This window comes from Helianthus annuus, chromosome 1 (assembly GCF_002127325.2).
Source record: "Helianthus annuus cultivar XRQ/B chromosome 1, HanXRQr2.0-SUNRISE, whole genome shotgun sequence".
Lineage (NCBI taxonomy): Eukaryota > Viridiplantae > Streptophyta > Magnoliopsida > Asterales > Asteraceae > Helianthus > Helianthus annuus.
Genome location: NC_035433.2, coordinates 44,338,347 through 44,353,865, shown reverse-complemented (window position 1 = coordinate 44,353,865; position 15,519 = coordinate 44,338,347).

The following is a 15,519-nucleotide window of genomic DNA, read 5'->3' as shown; positions in this document are numbered from 1 at the left end:
ATTTTGGGGGTGTGACATATACGGCTGTATTTCTCAACTTTATTACAACCCTTGTACAATGAAAAAAATATATTTTCTATTTAAAAAAACAGAACACCATCATTTACCTATCTTTCTTTGGTTAATCTACTCATTGCTGTATGCACGTATTTTGGTCTTCCTCAAATAGATGGATATTAACATTTGACGAATTACAGAAGATATAATTTACCTTATATTGTAGGAATATAAGTTATGAAAACCAGCTCTTTCCCGGATTCTTAGCCTTTAGCTTCACTACAACATCTTCTCTTTGAGCTTGTACTTCTGCATATTTGAGACTCATGTGAAGATAACGTTCTCGAAGTTATTTCAACTCAGTCTCAGGTAAAGATGCATATCTATCTTGTTCTTTTTTAACAATGTTTACATCAATGTCTAACTCGAGAAGAACATTTGACTCATGAATTTATCCCTTGGACAAAAAGCTGAACATTAAAATTAGCAGTAGTATGTTGAGATTTAGGGTGGCAAACTGGGTTGGGTTGAATAAAACCACATTTTATCCTAACGTTTTACCTTTTTAATAAATTACTAATATCAAAATATATACAAAAACGATACAGTTTCAATCAAAATCTACTTATATGAATAAAACATACTTTGGGTGACTTTTGACCCATTTCCTTTTAATCTTATTATTTTAATTCAACTCGTTTGTCCAGTTAGAGATATAAATGACTCCAAACTGACATGTTTATAAGTAAACAGGCAAAAAATTCCAACTGTGCACGTCATTCTCATAAGTGCCAGATGAATTATTTTGTTCATACCTATTAATATTGAGGCTTTATACATGTCAATTTCTTGCAAAGCCTCAGCAAGTTTATTCTCAAGTGACCTGATTCTTGATGATGCATCAACAATTATCTCATTTGTATTTGCATCCACATCTTGTACCATATAAAAGAGAATTAAAATTCAACTTATAGCCAACTTTTTATTTAAATATAACTAACTAAAAAAAGAATTTGATATGTACCTCTATGAGCTTCATGTGCTCATGAAAACCGTTATTACTATCTGATCTGAAAGATATGCTATTATTAGTAGAGTACTCGATCTTTACATTCTATGATCATTTTAGTTATTGTATTTAACAATTTCAAATAATTAATCATTGAAATTCCAAACTGCTAGCAGCTAACTTGTAAATTTCATCAATAAAACAACACAAACTTTTAAATAAAACTTTTCCGTGATAAAAAAATCTAAAATCAACGAAGATAAGGAATCTTAATATGAAGAAATAACATATATACTTATCACATAGAATAAATCGGGGAGATCGTGAGATCCATGAGAATAATCCCCAATCTTCTGAACACGAACATGAATCCAGATGAACGACCACCATATTAGATCCGGTCCAGTTCTAGCAATCAAAATGTTGGTACTACAATCGGTATAATTGAAATCAAAATCAATTATCAAAAATCTGAAATCAATATATAAAAGCGATGCATCAATAGAAACCCTAATATTTAAACAACTTCAAAATCAAAATAAATCTACATAAGAACATGATGTGGAGATGTGTTGATGATAAAAAAAACATGTTCAAATTAAGAAAAAAGATGCATCGATGAAGATGTGTTGATGATAAAGGAACCTGTTCAAATAAAAAAAAGAAGAGTTAGTGATGAAGATGACGCAGTGGTGAAGATAGAATCAAAGTTTCAGGAACCTGTTCAAATAAAAAAAGAAGACGCGGTGATGAAGATGATGTAGCGATGAAGATAGAATCGAAGTTTCAATATGAAATTAGGGTTTGTGAATGCATTGCTGAAAGAAATGGGGAATAAAAGAAGCGAGTGAAGAAAAGAGTGGAGGAAAGGGTTTTGTGGTTTTAGCGCTCAGATTCTTTCTAAAAAGGTTTGTTGGATGCCTTGTGGCAATTAGTGGTTTAAGTGAATGCCAAGTGGCCTATGTTTGTTTTGATTTATTATAATTTACTAGCGGTAAGACCCGTGTGCAAACACGGGTCGTTTCTTAGAAAACCATGCATAGCCCATATTGACAGAGAGTAAAAAAATAATTAGTGCAGACTTATAAAATAGATATACACTAATGGTCAATAGGTTTATTCAACACCAATTCCATTATGTTGATAGCAAACTATTGTTGTCTATTTACTGTTAAAAACTTCAGTTGCTTTTCAACAGACTTTCCTAAAAAATGTTATCCATTATCTCCAACAGAGTTTACCAGATGGATAGCTTAAAGTGAAACCACTGTTTTCAAAACCATCTGAGATACTATATTTTATTAACTTTAGATCGAAGACAATTCTTGCAATAAGAATGAGAAATATACGATACTTGTAATTTAAATTCAAATAAAGTTAAAACCAATTTTTGCAAATAAAGTTGACCAATTCCATTGATGATTGCTTAAAGTGAAACCACTGTTTTCAAAAACTCTGTTTGACCAAAGTCAAACCATTGTTGGCAAAACTATGATTCTTAGTGGTTCAAAATTTGTTTCACTTTTGGTCAACATCTGTTTATCTGTTGGTCAACATCTGTTTGATTTTGGTTCAACAACTGTTTGACTTTTGGTAAACATCTGTTAGACTTATAAAATTGATATACACTAATGGTCAATAGATTTATTCAACAGCAATTCCATTATGTTGATAGCAAACTGTTGGTGCACTACATCTGCTGATTACGTCTTGTATCGAGTCAATGTCTTAGAACGTTAGATCTGGGCTCGAAATACGAGAAATAGTGCAAATGTATAGGTGTTAGATGTTGGGCCGCTCTTAGAGTCAAAATTAGTTAGTTGGGCCGCTCATTAGTCAATTAGGGTTATTGGATCGCCTTTTAGGTCATTTAGAGCATGGGCCGCTCGAACGGACATGCTGGTCCGCTCGAACGACAAACAAGCTGGATCGCTCTTATGGACCGCTTTTGTGTCAATGTTCTGGACCGCTCAAATGGCATGGGCCGCTTATTGGGCCTGTCCAATAAGCGGTCCCAGTCCACTATAAATACCCTATAGGCGATCTCAGTTGTAACGTGGGATAGAAATCGTGCCGAGGTTCTGCCGGTGCGAGATTTGAGCTGTAAACGTTTGAAATCAATAAACAAGTAGTTAAAAGTGATTTGCCTGCTGTTTCTACCTTAGTTTCTTGTTATTCCGCACCTGAAACCAAGGAGAAAGCCTCTGAACGACTCGTTTGGGTCATCACACGATCCTACAATTGGTATCAGAGCTCAGGAGGAGGTTCTCTGCAGAAATCAGCTGGATTTAGTCATTTTTCTTACTTCTACACCTTCTTTTTCTGATTCGGGAAGATTTCACGGTCGGAATTCGTTCAAAATCTCAGGGATTGTGCGCAATAGTACCTTGATAAACCCTAGAAAGTTTCAAATCAAAACTCAAAGTCTAAGTGGATCAAAATTGGATTTGAATGAGGACCGCTCGTTCGAACATAGTCTGAACCGCTCGACTGAACAGTTCTGGACCGCTTATTCGGACAGGTGGGAACCGCTCATCCGGACGGATTGAGGATCGCTCATTCGAAAGATCAGTTCGAAAGATCAGGAATCGCTTATCCGGACGAATCAGGAACCGCTCATTCGGTCGGTTGGATCGTTCATCCGGACAAACTTCTTGAATCGCTTATTTGGACCAATTTCTGAACCGCTTATTCGATCAATCGAGAATCGCTCATTCGGTCGGATCATTTCTGGATCGCTTATTTGGCAGATTATTGGATCGCATATTTGGTTCATACTTGTTCGCTTATTCGTCACAGTGTTTTGAAAAACCGTGTTATCGAATCATGGATTTAAATATCGTTAACAGGACTCAAGAAACACTTGATAGAATAATAATATTAAAGAATGAATTTGATTCATTTTCAGGTTTTCCAGGAGAAAGCACAAGAGGTGTCATTGAGAGATACAAACATCTTGTTAGTTCAATGTCTGATTTAGATATTAAAAAGGCACCAGAAGAGTGGGTTGAAAAATTTATCAGTGCTTTACCGAAAGAAGAATGGGAAGATTATGTCTTGAACTTGAAATGTTCTAGAGAATTTTCTCAACTGACAATTTCTCCACTCATTAAAAGGATTGAAGAACAGATGGTGATCAAGGATGAGAAAAGGAAAGAAAAAGCTGTAAAAGTCAAAGAATCTGTGAAGAATGAATCGTCAAGGTCTGCATCAGTATGCTCAAATTGTCACAACTTCAAGACAGTCAATGCCAAACTTGTGAAGGATGCAGAAAGTTTAGCATTGGAGATCAAGAAGTTGAACAATAAGAAGAAAGCTGATGAAAAACAGATTCTAGACTTACAGGGTATTTGTGAGAAGATGAAAGTCGAAAATGTTAAACTGTTGGGTAGTGTGAACAGTTTGACGTTAGAGAACAAAGGTTTGAAAGAAAATGAAAAGGTTTTTGAAAGCAAACAGAAATCATCAGAAAATGAAGATTTCTGGATAAAATTGGAGAACAAAAATCTGAAAGCTAATGAAGTGAAACTTCAAGAACAGATAAATGTTTTGGAAAATGAAAAATCTGTTCTTGAAAACTTGAAAAATGAAAATGAAAATTCAATCAAGTCTCATCTTGAAAGAATATCTAAGCTTGAAGACGAAGCTAAGAGTTCAAGGATCGAGATTGATGAACTTGAAAAGAAATTGATCAGTTTTGCGACTAAATCAGACAAGTTGAATATTCCTTGTCCAAAACCGATCAATTCAGTTCCAATAAGTGACTGTGTCACAAACTTTGACTCTGTCAAAGTTGAAGATTGTGATGATGCATCCGATGATGAAAATATTAAAAAAGAAAAACAAAAATTGTCTTTAAATTTGAAAGAAAAATTTCAGAAAACTGTTTTGCAATCGACCGAAAAAGGTGAATGTTCTAAGCAAAAGCCTTTGAGGAAGAAAGCAGAACAGAAACAAAAAGATAATAAAAGTTCATCGGATCGATCATCCAATCAAAAACAAAATTTACAAAAAAAAAATGTAAACTCAAAAAATGTTGGTGATAAGTGGTGCAGGTCAGACCACAGTGCTAAAACGTCAAATCCATCAAAGTTGAGGAAGGAATATCACCAGGCCAAACAGTGTTACGACTTGAGTGTTTGGTACAACGGTGATAACTGGTACGATAACAGAATGTGTTACAGCTGCGGCTATCATGGACACATTGCTGTTAATTGCCAGTACTGGAGATATGAGACCAGGAGGTGCTATAACTGCAACATCAAAGGTCATATTGCCCGAGATTGCCCGAGGAGATCAATGGGAAGATCAAGGGTTATGTCTCAGAAAGTGGCAAGAATTCCAGTCAAGGTCAAGCCCGAAGAACTAAAAGTTCGAGAACCAAAAGTTCAACAACCGAAAGTTCTAGAGATGAAAGTTAAACTTTCTCAGGGGCAGAAAGATCGACTGAGGAAGAAGAGAAAGAAAGCGAGAGAATATCTCGAGAAGATTTTGTCCTCGGGTTCACGGGACAAACAGATTAATAGTTTTGATGAATCTACTCCTTCATCTGCAAAGTTGAGCAAAAAGAATTCATCAGATACAAATCTGAGGACAAAAGAGGAGAAGAAGAAAGAAAAGGTCGGCGATGAATCTGACAGGTCAAAGTCGGACAAGCCACCTTCAGGCAATGATTCTGGTATGGTAAAACCAGAGGAGCCATTGGTTGAGGTAAAAGTTGAGAATTCTAGTTTAACAATGGATGAGAAAAACTTTCCACCATTGTTGAGCAAGAATTCAAAATCACCCAAGGGCAGTCAGGCTTGGGTGAAATTGTTTAAATAGAAAAACCTGACATGCCGGAGATCCCAAGATGGTATCGTGGATCATGAATCGACACATTTCTTGAGAAATTTCACTTTGGTGATTTTTCGCCTCATAAGTGGTAAATCAGGGACATTAATTTGTACTTGATTTTCTACAAATGGTTTATGATCAAACTGGAAATGATAAATCTTTATATGTTCGAAGAAAACAAGATGAAGAGATAACCCCGAATCTACAAATGGTTTGAACACAAACTAATTTTTCCGGAAAAACCATTTTGATTGAAACAAACTTAAGTGTTTTGAAATCATTATGGGAAAATAGTTTGTTATGAGGGGGAGTTCTGATTGTTTTTGCACGAGAATGGTGAATTGAGGTAATTCACATAATGTTGTCAAGTTTCTTGTATAGTTTGTTTTCAATTTTTCTTCAGAAAATCAAAATTGAAACATATTTTGATTTTAGGGGGAGTATTAAAATTTTGAAAAATTTAAAAAATTGAAAAATGAAAATGAGTTTTGTTGCAAAAAGAGGAGATGATAGTACATCGGTGGACTATCACAGCATGCTAGAGATTTGTAAAGACAAAATTGTTTTTAAACAAGTCTTACTAATGATGTGTCAGTAGGCTTCACACAGTTAGTAAATTGTATTCGAGATATAAACATAAAATCAAAACTTACTTATTTTGTGGGGAACACTACTTGGATATATAGGTAACCCCTGAAATCTCGTTTGAAAGGTTTCTTATTCTGGAATACTAGGTTCTTGTACTCAATTGATGTCTGGGGTATTATTCCGGGACTTCTGCTGAACGGTAGTTCTGACCTAGTCCCTGGCTAATACTTTCTTCATATGCTTGAAACATAGCATAAAGCCCTCAGCTGATTAGACAATAAAATTGATGATCAGTTGTTGTAGCTGAAAAGATCCTCTAAAGGGGACCCACTGCTAAGTCGAAGCTGATATCTCTCTGCTGAACGGAAGTTCTGACCTGAGATCCCTCAGTTCTCGCATTTTTCCCCTAATTTATATACAGATATCATTTGTAGTTATACTTACCTGTAGATCAGAATATTGGGATCTGGATACGAGAGTATATTCAAGAGGTGGGACACTCAAATAAGTTTAAGTGCTAATACATTAAATACTTATCTTGAATCAATTGAAAATTTGTGTAGAGGTTTAAGTGGACAACAATACTGACAATCAGAAGTAAATTTGTTTTTAACATTTGCTGATTAATCAAGATCAACGGTGTTGGTGATATGTCTCAAAAACCAATATGATCCTCTTGCACAATCTCTCAAAAATAGTGTTCATTTCTGTATTGTTCAAAATTCAAAAATCCAAAAATATTGTATTTTTGTTTGATATTTGAAAACTACAAAAAGATTTTCGACAACAGAGTGTGAAGAACTGATATTTGATATTTCAAGTGCTAAACATGTTGAACTTGTGGTTTGAGAGAGAGTGTTAAATTGTGAAGATTTGAAATGCAAAATTTGGTTCATTAACTTGATGAATAAGTTGAATGGTAACCTACAGTTTGATCTTCATAATTTTTCTTATATGATTTGCTGATTCATTAAGTTGAATTGAAAATTGTATTAGTTTGTAATAGTATGGTTGAGTTTTGCAGGTTTCTGATCCTGTTGCTACGAATAGCCAGGAGATACATCAGAACCAGAGGAGAGCTTAAACAGAGAAAGCCAGGAGTTGATTTCAATGGTGATAACGATTTCCAGACAGAGATCCCAGCATGATGATAGGGGGAGTCTGATGAAAGTTAGAGCCAGAGAATGATCCAGGCATATGATTCCAGGAAGGAATTCCTGAAGAAGATATTATTCCAGGCAGAGTTCCTGAAGATTGATAGAATGTCAAAGAAAGCGAAGCCCGAAAACTGATCAAGACTGAAGAACTAAAGACAGCATTGTTGTGACTCGATAGTCGACTCCATCAACATCTGAGGGGGAGTCTGTTGGTGCACTACATCTGCTGATTACGTCTTGTATCGAGTCAATGTCTTAGAACGTTAGATCTGGGCTCGAAATACGAGAAATAGTGCAAATGTATAGGTGTTAGATGTTGGGCCGCTCTTAGAGTCAAAATTAGTTAGTTGGGCCGCTCATTAGTCAATTAGGGTTATTGGATCGCCTTTTAGGTCATTTAGAGCATGGGCCGCTCGAACGGACATGCTGGTCCGCTCGAACGACAAACAAGCTGGATCGCTCTTATGGACCGCTTTTGTGTCAATGTTCTGGACCGCTCAAATGGCATGGGCCGCTTATTGGGCCTGTCCAATAAGCGGTCCCAGTCCACTATAAATACCCTATAGGCGATCTCAGTTGTAACGTGGGATAGAAATCGTGCCGAGGTTCTGCCGGTGCGAGATTTGAGCTGTAAACGTTTGAAATCAATAAACAAGTAGTTAAAAGTGATTTGCCTGCTGTTTCTACCTTAGTTTCTTGTTATTCCGCACCTGAAACCAAGGAGAAAGCCTCTGAACGACTCGTTTGGGTCATCACACGATCCTACACAAACTACTGTTATCTACTAACTTTTAAAAACTTCTGTTGCTTTCCAACAGACTTTAATAAGAACTGTCATCCATTATCTCCAACAGAGCTTGCCAGATGAATAGATAGTAACTATCAGATGTTAGTCAAGCCATGTTAAAAAGGTCAGTCAACAGAAACTACAAAAGTTAGTAAACAGATATTGATAGAACATATACATATGTGTAGATATTGTACCAAAACGTGTTATCTATTATAGCTAAAAGACATCTATTATAGGTAAAAGACAACTAAAGACATGCATCATCAGTTAATATATAACATACATATGAGTATTTCCATTGTACTATCCACAAAAAAAAAGTAGCACCCACCCATTGACAATGAAACTTGTTTATAGAGATAACTACATATAGAACATGTCTAAGAAGCAAAATTAGTACCAGCAACGAACCAAACGTACAATCACAAACAATCATGACATGAAACTAAGAGGACTTTATCTTTGTCACGATATGCACAACTTTTTTAACTTCAGCAATTGAGTAGACTTGTGAAACTTTAACGAAAGTTCATCACCAAAAGCAATATTACAAGATCTCAGATAAGAAGACCATCCAACAACAGCATAGTTAAATCCAGTATTGGTTTTTTGAGATGTTGTAAACAGTTCCTGGACTTCACATTTAAGATTCTGGATCTTGATAGGCTTAGGATTATCAGTATGCAGATCCAACGCAGAAGATACATCTGATGGCAGTTGCTAAAAAACAGAAAATTGAACCGTGAATTTTATAAATATTGATATATAACTGAAGTTATTGAAATAACGAAACAAAGCAATGACTGCAAAAGCTTACAAGTCTGTCTTCAGCATGTGTGGTCAAGTGTAAGACTGATTCTGAAGTGGATGATACTAAACGAACCTTTCGAACTTTACATGGTGTATCAACAACTTTATTATCCTCTACAATTGTCTTGCCACGAAGTTTGCGCATCTTTTCCAGCTAAGTAAATTAATTTAGAATGTAACAACTCTAAATTCTTGAAATTTTATAACTTTCTTTATCAACACAAACTATCTTCTCAACTCAGCTTTGAAGTTTAAGACTCAATCATACAGAAGAATATCAATATATTGAGACAATAATAAAATAGACAGTATAAAACTAATAAACACATACATTAGATATAACACTTGAAGAAGCAGAAATGTCACGAACAGGAAAATCTTTAGACTGTAGTTGACGATCGTTAACATCATCAGCTATTTTTACAGAATGATCTTCAGGCTACAACAAAATTTAAAAAAATCTTCTTATACTTATAATACAATAAAATATATGCGTAGAAAATTATAAATTTACAGCATTTTTAACATCTGGCTCATCAACCAGACACGCAATCTTTGAATCAAATAGCCCATCATCAGCAAACTATATTTATAAGAAGAATCATATATAAGAAACCATATTTTAAATCATAATAATATAAAAATATTATATGTGTATATATACATTAAAAATTTCGTCAAAACTCGTAAGCTGCTTAGGATTACCAACCAAAGCTCCAACATCCTCATCATCCAAAGCAACTTCCCCGGGATCCAGAAGCTGTTTGTGTTTTGCCTACAAAATGAGATTTCAAAAGTTATTAGCATAATATAATAAAAGTCACTTATCACAGTCATGTTATCAAACAATGTATTATATCATCAAAATTTTATACCGCAGCCAATAAATCAAATCCATCATTTCCATAAACTGAATCATCCAAAACAACTACATCGGCCTTCTTGAAAGAAACCTCAGTTCCAGTCTCGGAATGAAAAACGGAAAGCTCAAATGTTTTAGATGAAATCATGATGAAAACCAACCAAGATTCAACTGGTATGGGAACTTCTTCAATCAACTTTGACCATCCATCAGTAAATCCGCATCTATCAGTCCATCCTTTCATCATCACATTCCAAAACCTTTCGCCAACATAGATAGTTGCCATCCCATACTCGTAATTTTTACCATAGAATTGTTTCCAAAATTTGTCAGCAATTTGCTATAGAATAAGCAAAGGAATATTTAGCGCAGACTTGCAAATTTGATATGAACTATTGAGCAACAGAAGTTACAATGGATTAGTTAACAAAAGTTAAAATGAGAATTACTCGACAGGGTTAGTCAACAGTAGTTACAGAATTTACACACAACCTAACCACTGTTTGGCTATCAACTATTACATACCTCTGTTGTTATCCAACAGAGGTTTCGTAACAACTGTCATCCATTATGTCTAGCAGATGTTGCAACGTGGACAGATCTTAAATATCAGATGTTAGTCAACCGAGGTTAAAAGACTTAGTCAACAGAAGTTAAAAAGGTTAGTCAACAGATGTTAAGATTATAAGGAAACAGACGTTAAAAAGGCAAATAGATATTAGCAAGCTGTTGAGATAGCATAAAATATTTAGAGTAAGTAACGAAATAATATATCGTTACTTACGGTCATTCCAACTTCAGGGCTAATATTTGCTGAAATGTAAGAGTTCTCGTACACTTTTTCTTTAAAACATGAGACAACGAACGACAAATGTCCAATAGCTTTCACCAATACAGCATCTTTCGTTTTCAAACAACAATCTCTAACAAACTTTGTCCATCCATCTGTAAATATACAGTGATCATCTCTCTTCTTTACTCGTACTAACCATGATTTGTCACCATCAAGTAACTCTACGAGTCGCCCATACGGCACCTCCTTGCCCCACAACAGAGTCTGAAAATCAAGTGGTATATTCTGCAACAGTATTTAACAAACATCTTACATCAAAAATTAACGTAGATTCCTAATAGTAGCAAGAAAGTTAAAAAACATACCAAAAATATAATATCATCTTCATTAAGGAATTGTAAAAAGGATGGTGTTTTATTGGATAGATTCATGTCTGCAAATAAACAATTTAAACTTACAAGTTATTATAAAAATCAAGTGGTATATTCACACGCTTAAGGTATTATAAAAACAAAGCACAAAACGAAAATCACCATCTCTCACAACAATTAAGCAAATGAGCATTAACCAAAAATTATATAGTTGATTTATCAATCGTAATGTAGAAGACAACATCATGAAGATGCATGCACAAATTGTGACAGAGAATGCTATCAGTAACTTTATTTAAGTTAATGCAGTACTTAATCAATAAAAATACACATGATTACAGAAACTATTATTTGCTTCAAGAGAGAATATAAAACGCCGTCAGTGACAAACACATACTCATAACATCAAATAATGATTAATCTAACATATATAATATAAACAATAAATTCAAAAAAACAATACTTGATTTTATAGCGTGTAATCTATAATATGGAATAGAACCTTACCGATTTTGATAAGCAAGTTATTTGAGAAAACTTCCGAATATCTTTTCTGGAGCTTATATTCAATAATGGAGTTGAAAAGTATATTAATTGTAGTTAATACAGATGTTACATTTACACTGGTTGGTTGAATTTAAATTTTGTAAAATTTATACTTTACCCCCTTTTTCATTAAAACATCACAATTTTTAGACAGCAATAACCACTGTTTGAATATAAATTTATATTGGTAAATACGAAAAACTTATCTATTAATTTAATATATTTATATTTATATAATTAAAAATAGTTTTTAAATCCCGATATTAAAGATTATTATAAGTTAAATAAATAAACAATTACAAGTTAATAGATAAATATCTTATTTTCAACAATCCCAATACAATCTCACCTCTTCTTTTTCGGCGAAAAAACTCTACAGTTTCTTATTCCTTAGACTTGACGATCAGAAGTTTGAAGTTTTAGATCAGGTATTTTTTTTGTTCTTATGTGTATTTTATAGGTATGCTTTAACATGTTCCTTTCAGTTTCCTCATTTCAAATTATATAAACATCAAAATCATAATCTACTGATGTTAAAATAGATAAACTTATATGAACTTATTTTCTTTATTTTATAGTTAGATTTATATCAACCTATTTAGTTGCATTTTGATTCATTCCATTTAAGTACACAATGTTAGATTCCTATTGTTGGTTGTAGGGACCATATTGAAATACACAACATATAAGTTTGTTCATACAGAGTGTTGGATATTTTTTTATACCTTAAATAGAATGCTTTTCAGATACAATTGATTTTATATTATAGTATTTAACTGTTATTGTATTTTTTACTTTCAGATGGAGTTTATGATAATTATCAACGTCTCTCAAGTGGCAGACCTAAATGAGGGATTGGTAAGCTATATTCTTAGAACAAATTAGCTCAAATCAGAATTGTATGCTAAAAACTATATTTATATAATTAAAGATATGTAGGATCGGATTTCGACCTAAACGAGTCGTTCGGAAGAGCTCAAATCCGTTTCAGCGGCGGAAACAAAGAAACGAACATATACACAGCTTGTTTTACACTTTAATCCTCTACTATATTGATATAACAACGTTTACAGTACAAGGAAATACCGGCAGCACCTCGGTATTAGTTTCTAACTCTGTTCCAAATGAAATAAACAAACTACCTATATATAGTCGATGTGAACCGCTCCAAAGACCTGTACGTAAAAGCGGTTCAGCATGTGACGTTAAAGCGGTTCCCATCATCATGCCGTAAAGGCGGTTCAGCTCCTGTTGTAAAGGCGGTCCACATGATTGTCAAATAAGCGATCCCTCATGTTCTATTTTGACTTCACATAAACTCTTGTAATTGGCTCCATAATTGGCATCACCTCATTGGACCATCATTTGGTCCAATAAACAACAACTAAACATTTAAATCTTGCCATCTTTAATTTTCTTTTGTCGTTTGTTGTTGTTGATTGATGATGTCACATGATGTCATCATTAAGCATGATGACATCATGCTTGACTAGATCCGCATCGCAACCCGAACTCGACTTTAGACGTAGTCGACAGATGACTGCACCAACAGACTCCCCCTCAGATGTTGACGAGTCTAAAGTGTCAAGTCTTCAACAACTTCAGTCTTTCTCACAGTCTTTGGACTTCTCTCTCTATCTTCAGAATCTTCAGGCTCCCCCTTTCGTCAAGCTTCCGTGCTTTTGGGATCGACACCTGGCTTTGCGTATCAACAACATGACATTCTCGGATATAGTTTGGTCTTCTTCAAGAATTCTGCCTGGATCTAACTTTCTTTGGCTATAACCTTCATCAGACTCCCCCTATCACTCTGCTAGGATAGTTGTCTGGGATTTTGTTACCACCATCGAAATTATCTCCTGGCTTCTCTTTGTTCAGTTCATCATCTCTGGTTCTGATATATCTCCTGGCTATCTGTAGCAACAGGATCAGAAACCTGCAAAACTCAACCACTCTATCACAAAACAGAATAATTATGATTCAATTTAATGAATCAACTTAATCATGTGATACCGTTTTCAATTAACCACTGCTTCACAAATTTGAAACATTCCAATTTCTGATTCAACCTAATGAATCATTTTAAACATTTCAAATGTCTTAACCAACCTGTATGTTCATCAAGTTTAGCCTTTGAGATTTTGAAAATCAGCTCTTCACCATCAGTTGTCGAAAATCTTTTTTGATTTTTGAAAATATGAAACATAAATGCAAAGACAGAAATTTAAATGCAAAACAAACATATTTTTGTGAGTTTGTGCAAGAGGATCATATCAGTTTTTGAGACATAACACAAGCACCGTTAAGCTTTTAATCGTTTTAAGTTCTAAACAATTCACGTAGATTGACGATATAATTGTCCTCTTAAATTTTCATACAATTTTCAATCTATTCAGGATACTATTTAGGTATTTTATGAACTTAGTTCAATTCATGTGTCCCACCTCTTGAATATACTCCCGTATCCAGAATCCCAATATTCAGTCTTACAGGTATGAACACTACAATGATGTCTGTACATAAATTAGGGGAAAGATGCGAGAACTGAGGGATCTCAGGTCAGAACTTCCGTTCAGCAGAGAGATATCAGCTTCGACTTAGCAGTGTGTCCCCTTTAGAGGATCTTTTCAGCTACAACAGATGATTATCAATTTTATTGTCTAATCAACTGAGGGCTTTATGCTATATTTCAAGCATTTTGCGGAAAGTATTAGCCAAGGACTAGGTCAGAACTACCGTTCAGCAGAAGTCCCGGAATAATACCCCAGACATCATAGAGTATAAACACCTAGTATATCAGAATACGAGACCTTTCAAACGAGATTTCAGGGGTTACCTATATATCCAAGTAGTGTTCCCCACGAATTTCACAAGTTTGAAATTTTAGGTTTATATCCCGAATAAATCTACTAAATGTACAAAAACCTATCGTCACATCATCAGTGAGACCGTTTATCACATTTTACATTACATTTCTTTAGCATGCTGTGATAGTCCACTGATTTACTATCATTTCCTCTTTTTCACAACAAAACTCATTTTTAAATTTTTTAATGTTTTTGACATTTTCAAATTTTCTAATTTTTTTAAAATTTTTCTCCCCCTAAAATCAAAATATGTTTCAATTTTGATTTTCTGGGAAAATTTGAAACAAACTGTACAAACTTGACAACCTGATGAGAATCACTTCAATTCTCTATCCACCTGGCATAAACAATCAGAACTCCCCCTCACAACAAACTATTTTCCCATTGTGATTTCAAAACACTCAAGTTTGTTTTAATCAAAATGGCTTTTCCGGAAAATTTAGTTTGTTTACCAAACAGTTTAGGTACGGGGTTACTTCATCATCTTGTTTTCTACACAAAAGTAGGAAAATCCAAGTACAAGTTAATGTCCTTGATTTACCATATGCAGTCCAGAATCCTCTGTACCACTTGTAAAACATTCACAAACACAACCAAACCTCTTTACCGTTTGCATGATTGACGTTACCGAATAAAATTCAAGAAAGATGCCGATTCATGATCCACGATACCATCTTGGGATCTCCGGCAATTCCTGCAAAATCTTCAAACACAGATTTTAAAAAGATGCCGATTCATGCTCCACGCTTACAAACCTGGGAGCTCCGGCAAGTCAGGTTTTTCTATTTGAAAAGTTTCACCCAAGCCTGACCAGCCTTGGGTGATTTTGAATTCTTGTTCAATAATGGTGGAAAATTTTTCTCATCCATTGTTAAACTAGAATTCTCGACCTT